Source organism: Penaeus chinensis, chromosome 41, assembly GCF_019202785.1.
Source record: "Penaeus chinensis breed Huanghai No. 1 chromosome 41, ASM1920278v2, whole genome shotgun sequence".
NCBI classification, from domain to species: Eukaryota; Metazoa; Arthropoda; class Malacostraca; order Decapoda; family Penaeidae; genus Penaeus; species Penaeus chinensis.
In genome coordinates, this window is record NC_061859.1 from 21,423,652 (window position 1) to 21,437,336 (window position 13,685).

A 13,685-nucleotide genomic window follows, 5' to 3' on the forward strand; every position below is an offset into this window, starting at 1 on the left:
AGTACTATCTGTGGGATTAAACCCACATTGTTGGACCCTAAGTCCAGTGCATAACTCATCCAAGGCAACAAACAAATTAAGCTTAATCACGTTAAATAGAACTTATTCCAGCTAAGATACCTTTTATAAAATTAAGAGATAGAAACCGACTTGGCTCATGCCGGTCTGAACTTAAATCATGTAAGGATTTAAAGGTCGAACAGACCTTTAACAGACCTTCCTTTATAACTGCTGCATCACAAGGATACCTTCAGTCAACATCGAGGTCGCAAACCTTCTTGTCGATAGGGACTCATAACCATTTTTCCAATTATATTTGTTATTAGATATTTAAGAACAGTTACTTATTATATTCCCGTCGCCCCAACGTAACAAATATTAACTAAAACTAAGTTACACTAACAATTGATAGTATAATTAAATTATTGTCAAGCTTTAGAGGGCCTTATTGTCCCCTTGTCCCCTTAATTCACTTAAGCCTTTAAAGTTTAAAGTTTAATTCAGTTATTATAATTGAGACAGCTTACTTTTTGCCCAACCATTCATACAAGCCTTCAATTAAAAGACTAATGATTATGCTACCATCGCACGGTCAGTATACCGCGGCCCTTTAAAGTAAATCAGTGGACAGGCTAGACCTTATATAACAATCATATAGACATGTTTTTGATAAACAGGCAAAAGTAATATTTGCCGAGTTCCTTAATTATACCTTAAATAATTAAAAATCTTATTTTTATTTTACTTTATTTTATCACATACTATTTCTACTAATAAAATCATTATTACTTCTGATATTTTATTTGTCACAAATATTGGCTACTTAACGTTAGACCTTTCTTACTAAAATATTAAAACGTTATTAACATCGCATTAACTAGAACGTTTTATCAATATAGCTGTTTTTAACCCTAATTTAACAATATTTCACTTTTCTTTTCACTTTTTCATACCTTACCTATATGAGAGTAAGAAGCTTTTCCCTCCTACTCTTTATTGCTTTATAGTTTCATACTACCTAAGCAATTAAATTTAATTTAATTCACCAATAACCAGATATGAAAAATCGGCTAGCATTTCAATACTAATATAAACTTTATAATTTCATTAAAACGAAAACTACATATCTATATTAGCTCTTTTCCTTTTGGGATTTCTTTTTATTAAGATTATTTTGATTTTCCCTAATACACAGAGTACACGTTTTTAAACTTTACTTTACATTAATTCAATTTTCAATATATTTCATCTTTCCTTTACATTACTTTATTCTATAACTATAATTTTTCTTTTGATTCACTCTACCAAAATAATGAAATCTTAAAATAATTTTATTACTATCTACTATGATACGACAATGATTACACTAATGATATTTAATTTTCAAGATACATTGATTTACACAACAAACTTCTCAACGTGAGTGAGATGCGAAACTAATCAAGCTCCACCTTGTAAATTCTAAGTACGCTTTCCAGTACACCTACGATATTGCGACTTATCTCGCTTTAATTAACGACAGCGACGGGCGGATGTGTACATAACCTAGAGCTAAAATCAAAAGATATTATTAAAATCTTACTTTTAAATCCACCTTTATCAACAAATATTCACTTATTGTTCCGTATATTTTAACATATTGTAACCCATCTTTTCCTCTACTATAAGCTGCACCTTGATCTAATATATTAGCAAAACTATTTTAGTAACTTTACCTTTTATAAAAATTACCTAATGATGACGGTATACAAACTGTATGACTACAAATTAGAGTAAGATTCTTCGTGGACTATCGATTACAGGACAGGTTCCTCTAAATAGGTTAAGTTACCGCCAAATCCTTTGAGTTTTAAGATGATAACTGTTTAGCACCCAGGTAATAACACTTTAGATTAAGTGTAACAGGGTATCTAACCCTGATTCATCTCTTTATCTTTACAGCTTCAACTATAATCAGAACTTGTGTTTTACTGTATACTAAAAAATTGGTTTCACCCTTTATTAGTAAGGGCATATAAAGATAAAAGATTAATAAATTTAGCTGTTTTTAACCAAATCTTCTTCAATTTATCTTTAGGTATAACCGCGGCTGCTTGCACAAATTTTAGCCAGATATAGAATTAAGATCATCAATTCTAACTTGCATTTATTTAATTAGTATAAGGTACTGACAATTTTTTTCATAACGAAACCTCTCCCTCTAAACAATTCGTCAACCTATAGTATATTTAATAACGAATCTTATTGCCATAACAAATTTTACATGAACCATTGACCTTAAAAGGATTTTAATTTATATATATATATATTTATATATAACAAATAATACATATAAGTAAATAAGTACATTTTTAAATTCAGAATCTAATCTTCCCCTTCCTTTTTCCCTTTTTTTATATAAAATAATAATTAAATAATCTTTTAAGGATATATTACTTTAATGTTACAATATGAAAAATATTAAAAAACAAAAATATTTACTATTAGTAATTATTTTTGTATTTAAAAAAAAAAATACTCACTGATTTTTTAGAACACCTATGTTTATATACATTTTAATTACAGGTTTAAATTTTATTTAATTTTATATATTAAATAAATTATATAGTAGATATAAGCTGTTCTATTTATATAGATATATGTAATTAAATTTTGATAAGATATTATACAATTTTATTTAATTATATATTTATTTAGAGGTAGTTAAACCTTTATGCTATCTAAATTGATTATAAATGCTTATAATCCATATGTATGGAAATGAATTGTACTTGAAATAAAGTATTAAGTGTAGTTAAAGTATGTTCTTTGATCTTCACATAAACAGTGTAAATATTAATGATGCTTTAAACTGTATTTTACTTAAAGTATAAATAGACTAGTAAATAAATCTAGATCCTTTTGTAATTCAATAATAGTATACCTTTAAAAAGAAAATAGTGTCTCCTTCTATGAAACTTAAATTCTAGATTAAAGTTTCATTCTTCAAGAAGACACTATTTTATATACATATCAATTAAAAATATATAAATATATATAATCAAAAAGATAGTTTTAAAAATGAAATGTGGGGCTATGGATATTTAATTTAATATAGAGTTTTTTTGTTTTTTTATCATTATCATTATTACTTTTTTTTATTGTTTTCCTTATTAACTCATAATTCAATACGATAAAAAACTTTACAATAAATATTTTATTTTTTTATTTTTTACATAAAATGAAGTTCCTGAAAAAGGATTATCTTGATAGGGTAAAACATGTAAGAAAAGCCTTACCTTCATTATCCCCCCCCCCCCTTTTGAATCAACACCATTCCACAGAGATCAAAACTGTATGTACTTTACACCAGAGTAATTCTTCAATTTAGTTTACTCTTTTTGTATACAAAAAGATAAGCTAAATAAGCTCGTGGGCTCATACCCCATTTATGAGGGTCTACTCCCTCTATTTTTAATTTTATTTTCTTCTTCTCAAATCTTATTCTTTTCTACTTTATCCCTAGGAACTCTTCTCTACATTTCATCCTCCTCCTGATTCGGGGCCTGAATCGGTCTTAACTTAACCTTTTATCTTTTATTCCTCTAATTTCTTCAAAGAATAACTAATATTCATCAGAATCAGCCTTAAAGTACTTTTTCATTCAAGCTCTAGGTTCATCGATTATCATAATATCTGCTTCATTCATAATGTCATTCAATGAACTCTCCACTTTACTATTTACAATTGCTCTTCTTCTAAAATCATGAGCAGCCCCTTTCCATTTCGGATTCCCTGAAGTATTAGAAGTATTACAATGACCTCAAGTTATTATCCTCATAACTATTCAAAACGTTGCTCCCTTATCATTATTGTCCTATCTATTGTATTCAACAACTTTACCTATTATTCCAGCAGCCATTATGACATCAGCTTTAGTAGGGGCAGTTTGAGGAATTAACCAAACTCTCCTTCGTAAAATTTTTGCTTACTCTTCAATTAATCATATAGTATGAATAATATCAGCTATCTTAATTAGAGAAACAAAACTTAATTATTTACTTTTCCTTTTATTGTCTTATCTCCACTCCCATGGCCATTCTTTTTAATTATCAAAAAGCTTTCCATATTTTCCATATTTTAAATCTCTCCTCTCATTCCTCCCAAATAAAAATATTAACATTCTCATCTCTTTTATCCTTAGGAGGATTACCTCCATTTATAGGACTTATTCCTAAATGGCTTATTATTCAAGATATAATCTCCAATCATATATTTATCATCCTAGCTGTTCTTTAGCTTCATCCCTTCTAACTTTATTTTATTATCTACGAATTGCTATAACAGCCTTTACTATTTCAAGCCCTAAAACCAAATGAAGTATAAAATTAGTAATGGTTAATGGTTAAGAGCAAAATAAATGTGCCAGACCTCTAAGGTCGTGTAGCACTATAGTAAGTTAGTGAAGGGTGGTTGAGTTAGTCATTAGTTGTCAAAGCTGGGCAAAGGAATTGGTGAGTGAATGGGTTAAGGTTGGGTGAGGCAATGTAAAGGGGTTGATTAAATGAAGGATATATATGCTTTTGAGGAAGGAAAACAGGTTGTCAAAGCAGAAAGTGTAAGATTCTGTAAGGATGTCTGATAGGTTGGGAGGTCAGTGAAAGGAGGATAGGTGGGGGAAAGTAAAGGTACTGGCTGCTTCAAAACGTGGGCATGACAATAGAATGTGTGGGACTGAAAGAGGAACATTACATAAGGGACATAGGGTGTGGCCAATGCGTAAGCAGGCGAGAGCCGTCTCCCAACGTCTGTCCCGATGAAATGGAGCTGACCAGGAGGAGATTGATAGTTTTACAGTATGTAATTTATTAGTGTGGAGACTTGACCAAAAAGATTGCCATCGATTATACAAGAAAGCGTAGGTAATAATCCGTGGCTGAAATATGTAAGAAACGTGGTTGGTATGATGTGGATATAGCAGCGTAGCGTGCTAGAGTATCTCCCTGTTCATTGCCGAGGATTCTAAAGTGGCTGGGCACCCAGCAAAATTTCATTGTTTTATGGCGTGTGGACAGGTAGAACAACCAGTTCTGGATCTTACAAACAAGGGGGTTGGTCGTGTGTATTGACTTTATGAGAGTTAATGAGTTACGGGAGTCAGTAAAAATTGTAAAAAAGGAAGAGGGGAATGAGCATATGTGTTTTAAGGCAAAAAAAGAGTGCATACAGTTCTCTAGTAAGGACACTGGATTCAGGAGGGAGGGGGTATTTGAAAGTACGAGGAATGTTTGATTTTGGTGGGTCAGGGAAGACAGAGGAGCAAATATGGGGGTAAGGTATAAGCCATGGACAGACAACGGGAGAGATTGGAGATGGGGGAAAAGGGGAATGGGAGAGGAGGGTATACATGCGAGTGGAGAAAGGAGTAGGTAAACGTGGAGAAGAAGTAAAGGTAGGAAGTAGGAATCGTGAGATAGTAAGTTTAGTGAGGGGAAGTGGGTGGAATCGAGCATAACATCGGAGATAGAGAAGGGCACGGCGTCGAGAGAGAGATGGTATGCCTGATTCAGTGTACAGGCTCTCAACTGGAGAGGAGTGGAAGGTACCTAGGGCTAAGTGAAGACCACAGAGATGGATTGTATCAAGATGGGCAAGGAGAGAAGTTGAGGCAGAGGAGTAGATATGGCATCCATAATCGAGAGTGGAGAGGATCAAGGTAACATGAAGAGGAGGGAGAGTTTTGCGATCTGAACCCCAGGATATATGGGATAGGGTTTGTAAGATTCGGAGACAGCGGCGAGCTTTTTCTTTAATGTAAAAAATATGGTCTTGTCAGGACAGTTTGAAATACAAAAATGATGCCTAGGAATTTGCCAGAAAAACGATATTGGAGTGGAGTACCATATAAGAAGAGTGGAGGTAGGGGACCTACACGTGTGCGAGAGAAAAGGATGGAGAAAGATATAGAGGTAGAAAAGCGGAAGCCATGGTTTGTGGCCCAGGAAGATACTGATGATATTGCAGATTGAAGAAATTGGTAGAGATTTGATATGGATGTGCCAGAGGCATAGATGGTTAAATCATCAACATATAGTGATGACCAGGCTCCTGGTGGTAGAACTGAGACCATGTCATTAAGAGCAAGAAGGAATAAAGTGGTACTGAGCACACTGCCTTGTGCGACGCCTTTAATTTGAGGAAAGAAAGATGATGTGGCAGAGGCAATATTGACCTGGAAAAGACGTTGTGAGAAGAAAGACTTTATGAAGCCACCCATGTTTCCACATATGCCTAGAGAGGACAAATGTTGCAGAATATGGTACCTCCATGTCATGTCATATGCTTTTTTAGGTAAAAGAATATAGCTAGTACGGATTCATGGCGTGCAAATGCGGATTTAATATATGTCTCAAAATGAGCAAGAGGGTCAGCTGTGCTTCGGGCACGGCGAAAACCAAACTGGGAAGGAGAGATAAGACTGTGAGATTCAATATACCACATTAAACGGAAGTTAACCATTCGCTCTAGTAGTTTGCACAAGCAGCTAGTTAGTGCGATGGGGCGATAGTCTTGAAGGAGGGTACCCGATCTATTGGGTTTCAGGAAGGGGAGGATAAGAGCTTCTCGCCAATGAGAAGGAAAATTTCCTGATGTCCATATGTGGTTGTAAATGGTTAATAGGAAGGATAAGGAGGAAGATGGGAGTTGTCGGAGCATGCGGTAGTGAATACCGTCAGGGCCTTCATGAGTGTTGCAGCACGATTGTAGGGCAGCATTGAGTTCAGAGGAAGAAAAGGGAGCATTATAGGACTCAGCAGAGGATAGGGTGAAAATAATGGGGGTAAGTTCCCTGATGGTCTTAATAGAAGAGAAGTGTGGAGAAAGGTGAGAACCACTACTGACCTGGCTGAAATAATCACCTAAGTTCATTAGCGACTTGGAGAGGATCAGTGATGAGGGTATGTTGAATATGGAGGACGGGGGCTGGATGGGGGGGATGTTTGCCTGATAGTTTATGGATCCGGCCCCAAACATTTGAGATAGATGTAGAGATGTAATCGAGGAAACAATTTTGCCAGCTATTTGTTTTACTATTCCAGATTGTACAATGAAGACAGGCAGATGCTCTTTTAAAGGAGATAAGAGCTGATAGTTGATTTGGGGTACCTCGTTTGTAGCGGTAACTGTTCTAATCTGTAAGTTTTAAGCGAAGTGCTTTAGTGCAATCAGAATTCCACCATGGAACACATTTGGAGGTATAGGGTCTTGAAGTTCGAGGAAAAGCTGTATGGGCAGCTCTTAGGACTGTAGTTGTGAAACATTGTATCATTTCTGAAATGGAGGAGAGGGAGGATGGAGGGATATGAATAGCAGAGAGTGAAGTGAAAGTACGCCAGTCGGCTCTATCAAAGTACCAGCGTAGGGAGTTAGGAAGTGGTACATATGAAGTAGGAGAAAGGAGAACTGGAAAGTGATCACTATAGGAAAAGTGGTCTAGAACTGACCAGTGGAAATCTAAATGAAGAGAAGGGGATCATAGAGAGGTCAATGTATGAAAAGGACTGCGTGCGTGTATCAAAGTGTGTGGGGAGGTCAGCTGTGGAGAGGAAGCGCTCTAGAGCTCGGCCACGGCAGTTGGTGATAGAATCACCCAAAAGAGTGTGGCGGCAGTTAAAATCACCTACTATGAGGAAAGGTGGTTGAAATTTGGAAATTAGATTTTCGCAAGCAACAAAGTCAATGGCGTGGGAAGGGGAGAAGTAGACTGAAATCACAGCGGCGAAGAAAGATACGAATAACTGTGCAAGAGACAGTGGTTTGAAAGGAAGGTATGACATAAGGTGTTTTCTAGTTGATCAGTATGGACGAGACATAAAAGGAGTGTAGGGAAGAGACAAATTGGTAATTGGGGATTGGCATTGGAGGATGTGAAAGAAAAGTCTCTTGAAGGCATATAATGGATGGGTTATAAGAGGAAAGGATATGACGAAGGTCAGGTCTGTGAGTGCGGAAACTGCGAATATTCCAATGAAGGATAGTTATACTTTCGTTGAAATAGTGATAACGATTGCAGTATGTGTTGGAGAATTTGAAGGGGAAGGAGCTAAAGTCAAAGTCAAAACACTTTATTCCATTAATTGCAATGGTTCTTCTTTTTACATAGATTGTGGCATCGTACAGTAATACAGAATAAGTAGAAACAATAGCAAATACATTGGTTGTGGAGATATAAAATAAAATTAAATAGAATATACTAATGATGGTCACATCATTAGAAATATAGTTACATGGTTTGGCTTTGCATGTAAATGCCTTATGTCATTTGGTGTGACATACTGTCTGTTTCATTTTGCTTCTAAGCTATCCCCTGTGTGCAAGGAATGACCGGGGTTACCATCCACTGGCGGTCAAGGATTCGAACGCAGGTCAGCACGAATACTAGACCAGATCGCTACCGCTGCACCACAAACAGGGTGGGATAAGGAATGAGAGGGAGGAGGTGGTGTTGTATCAAGAGGGGTATTAGAAGGTGGAGGGTTTGGGGAAGGGGATACATGTGATATAAGGAATTCACGTGTGTATCCAGGAGGGAGTGGAAGGGATAGGGGGGATGGTAGGAGGGTTAATGTAGGTGGGGCTGGAGTCGGGGGGGATGGGCTGTGTTGGGAGGGGGTAGGAGGATAGGGTGTAGGGGAAATATGAGTAGGAGGAGGATGGGTATTGGCTGTCACTTTGAGTGTGGATGGAGCGGGAGTTGTAGAATTTGAAGGTGGATAAGTGTCAGTTTGGGACTTGATGATGTAGTTTTGAATATCTTCAAGAGTTTCTGTAATGGAGTTGGGTAGGGAATTTAAGATAAAGGTTGGGGAGGTAGGGGGAGTGGCAGAGTGAGCGACAATACTGGAGTAGGGAGTAAGAGAAAAATCTCGTCGACGTGCCCCCTGTCTGGCTTCACGTAAAATACATGATGGGGGCCGCCACGGTTGGCACATGTGCGTGACTGTGCAGAGCAGTTTGATCGAGTAAGGCCAGGTTGGGCAGATAACGGGCATCTGGCTGTGGAATGACAGTGTTTGGCTAGGTGTCCTAAACGCCAACAATTTTGGCACTGACGAGGAGGAGGTTGGTATGGTCGGACAGGGGAGGATTCTCCACCTATGCAAACATTAAAGTGAAGGTCATGTCTATGGAATGTAATTTTGGCAATGTTAGTGGGTTTCTTACTTAGGGATTGGGGGGGGGGGGGTATAAAATTAGTAAACAATTTACTAATTTACTTTAATATATTTGGCCTATTAGCTCCCAGTTTGTTTATAATAATTTTATAAAGCTTTTAAGTTATTTAAACTTATAACCTTCAAAGCTACCAAAAGGAGTAAAAATCTCCTAAGCTTTAAACTTGATCATTATATAAGCTCCGGCGTTCTACATATCTTCAGAATTGCGGTCTGATGTCTTATTTCTAATTTCCACTACAAAGCCATGATAAAAGGATACTAATCCGTACATGGATTTACAGTCTATCGCCTACAACTCGGCCATTTTATCTCAATTGAATTAGGTCAACTAGGAAGCCTTATTGGAGACGACCAAATTTATAATGTTGTAGTTACAGCCAATGCTTTCGTTATAATTTTCTTAATAGTTATGCCTGTAATTGGTGGATTCGGAAACTGACTAGCACCTTTAATATTAGGTGCTCCTGATATAGCTTTCCCTCGAATAAAAAAATTTAAGTTTCTGACTTTTACCTCCTTCACTAACACTACTTCTTTTTAGAGGTATAGTTGAAAGTGGAGTAGGAACAGGATGAACTGTTTATCCTCCTTTATCAGCTAGTATTGCCCACGCCGGAGCCTCAGTAGATTTAGGTATTTTCTCATTGCATTTAGCAGGTGTTTCATCAATTTTAGGGGCCGTAAATTTTATAACAACCGTTGTTATTATACGATCTACAGGAATCGTTTGAGCAGTATTTATCACTGCCTTACTACTTTTATTATCATTACCAGTTTTAGTGGGGGCTATTGCAATGCTTTTAACAGATCGAAACCTAAATACCTCATTCGTTGATCCAGCAGCAGGTGGAGATCCCGTTTTATACCAATATTTATTCTGATTCTTTGGCCACCCAGTTTACATTCTAATTCTTCCTGCTTTCGAGATGATTTCACATATTATTAGTCAAGAATCAGGTAAAAAAGAAGCATCCGGAACTCTAGAAATGATGTATGCTATACTAGCCCTTGGTGCACTAAGATTTGTAGTTTGGGCACATCATATATTTACAGTAGGTATGGATGTTGATACACGTGCTTACTTTACATCTACTACAACAATTATTGCTGTTCCTACAGGAATTAAAGTTTTTAGCAGGATAGGGACACTCCATGGAACTCAATTAAATTATAGTCCTTTAATTTGAACCCTAGGATTTTTATTTTTATTTACAGTAGGAAGTCTTACAGGTGTTGTTTTAGCTAATTCATTAATTGATATTATCTTATCTTCCCCCAATATTTCTTAGGACTTAATGGAATACCTCTTCGTTATTCAGCGTGAAATGTCTCATCTGCGTTATCATTAATCGCTGTTTTAGGATTTGGTATAATTGCATGAGAAGCTTTAACCGTCGCCCGACCAGTTATATTATCGTTATTCTTACCAACTTCAATTGAATGACAACATAGTCTCCCGCCTGCAGATCACAACTATATAGAAATTCATCTAATCACTAACTTCTGAAATGGCAGACAGATGCATAGGATTTAAGCTCCTAACAGGAAGAACATTTCTTCTTTTAGAAAACTTATGCCAACATGAGGTCACTTAGGTTTACAAGATAGAGCTTCTCCTCTTTTAGAAGAATTAATTTTCTTTCATGACCACGCCATAGTAGTATTTTGTTTTAATTACAACATTAGTTGGTTATATGTTATCCACACTATTTTTGATAATTTTACAAATCGATTTCTATTAGAAGTTCAAACTATTGAAATTGTATGAACTGTTCTTCCTGCACTAATTCTTATCTTTATTGCTCTTCCTTCTCTACGACTATTATACCTATTAGATGAAGTTAATAATCCAAGAGTTACATTAAAAACTATCGGGCATCCATGATATTGAAGATATGAATATTCAGACTTTTTACAAGTTAAATTTGATTCTTATATAATCCCTTCAAAAGAAGTTGCCGAAGACGGATTTCGACTTCTAGATGTAGAAAACCGAACTGTCCTTCCTATAAATACTTAAATTCGAGTATTAATTAGAGCTGCTGATGTAATTCACTCATGAACAGTACCAGCTCTAGGAGTTAAAGCAGATGCAATTGCAGGACGACTTAGTCAAGTTAGTTTTTTAATAAATCGACTAGGATTATTTTATGGGCAATGTTCAGAAATTTGTGGGGCCATTTGTAGAATTATACCTGTTGTTGTAGAAAGAATATCAGTTAATTCCTTCATAAACTGAATCTCATCAGCTAGAGATACCTCATCAGGTGACTGAAAGTAAGTGTAGGTCTTTTAAATTAACGCCTACTTCTGGTGAAAAGAAAAATTAGTTAATTTAGTATAACATAAGCCTGTCACGCTTAAATAATCAAATAATTCTTGATATTTTCCCACAAATAGCCCCTTTATGATTAAACCTATTTCTTATATTTTCGGCCACATTTATCATATTCATTGTATTGAATTACTTGATTAAAGTACCTGCTAAAATCGAAAAACCCTCTACTCAATTACAAAAAAAACAGAAATAAATTGAAAATGATAAACCTATCCTCAGTTTTTTATCTTACTTCAATCCTATTATCTCCTCCACTTAACTGACTTTCTACTTTTTTAGGAATAATATTTTTACCTATACTACATTGAGTTATACCTTCTCGATGATTTCTCATATGATCATTAGTTACAAGAACACTTCAAAAAAAAAAAAAAAAAAAAAAAAAAATTAAACACTATTAGGTGCTTCCCATGTGGGAACTACTCTTACATTTGTAAGCCTATTTAGTTTAATTGTATTTAGCCATTTTCAGGTCTACTTCCTTATGTATTTACCATTACAAGCCACTTAACTATAACACTTGCTCTTGCTTTACCCTTATGGCTAGCCTTTATGATATTTGCGTGAATCAACCACACCCAACACATATTTGCCCATCTAGTACCCCAAGGAACTCCAGGAGCTCTTATACCATTTATAGTCTTGATTGAAACTATTAGAAATATCATGCGCAGCTAACATAATTGCAGGCCATCATTTACTTACTCGCCTAAGAAGAACTGGACCTTCACTTTCAACTACCCTAGAATCTGTACTTGTTATAGGTCAAATTATATTATTAATTCTAGAAGCTGCTGTAGCAGTATTTCAATCATATGTATTTGCTGTATTAACAACCGTTTATGTAGTGAAGTAACATAATTATAACTAATGACATCATCTCACGGACACCACGCCTTTCACTTAGTAGATATAAGATCATGGCCACTTACAGGTCCAATTAGAGCTATAATATTAACTACAGGACTAGTCAAATGATTTCACCAATTTAATCCTGACCTTCTAGTACTAGGAGTTATTGCTACCACTCTTACTTACTTAAGGACTACGTACAAAAGCAGTAACCATTGGACTTCGATGAGGTATCATTTTATTTATTACATCAAAAAAAAATATCATAGATCGAGAAAAAAAATTCACCTTTTGAATGTGGTTTCGATCCAAAGGGCTCTGCCCGTCCTCCCTTTTCACTCCGTCTTTTTTTCTTAATTCCAGGTATCTTTCTAATTTTTGATGTCGAAATTACCCTTCTATTACCACTTGCTATTATCGTGTTTTTTTTTTTTTTTAATATTTCAGCCTGGGCCTTTACAAGATTTATTTTTATTATTATTATTCTTAGCGGTTTATATCACGAATTAAATCAAGGATCATTAGAATGAGCTTGTTAGGGTTAGAGTAATAAATGACATTTGATTTGCAATCAGAAGGTGCTCCGCTCCGCCGTGACCTGAGTTGAATTAACTAATGCAGACAGGTGTAGGGCAGCCATAGCTGCAGATAACAAGCAGAAAAAGGAATCTGAGTTCTTTTAGGTATAGCAGCTAACACTACTAAACCGCATTATAATCCATTTACATTTATAAAAGGTAAATTATCTACATAAAATAAAAAGTTCCATCCACCACAATAAAATAGCTACGTCTCTTACTCGATTCGAAAAAGCTGATAATAATCCAGCATCAGCTGATTTCTCATTTTGATAATAAACAAGCAAAGCATAAGATACCAACCCTAAACCATCTCATCCCAAAAGAATTCTAATCAAATTAGGACTAATAATACAAAACCCTATAGATATTACAAAAGCCAATACCAAATACATGAAACGATTTATATTATTATCTCCAGATATATACTTTCCTCTATAATATTATAGAAGAAATAAATATTACAAAACCAAAAAATATTACTACAGAGCTAGAAATCAGTCTCAACAATCCCCACTCAATAAACCAGGCCTGCCCACTTTTCAAACGTTAATGAAAGTACTAAACAACTTAAAGATCCTCTAAATAAAAATAATATTCTTGATAAATTTATTGAAACCATTCATATCACGATTTAAAATGAATTTAACTCATTTCATCGATGCCACAAACCGACGTTTTATTTAAAATATTCAAATT

General features: G+C 35.3%; 1 pseudogene; it reads left to right on the forward strand.

The window, feature by feature from the left end:
* The first annotated feature begins 8,701 nt into the window (after window positions 1-8,701).
* Window positions 8,702-11,914, forward strand: LOC125047483 (annotated as a pseudogene).
* Window positions 11,915-13,685: the final 1,771 nt, after the last annotated feature.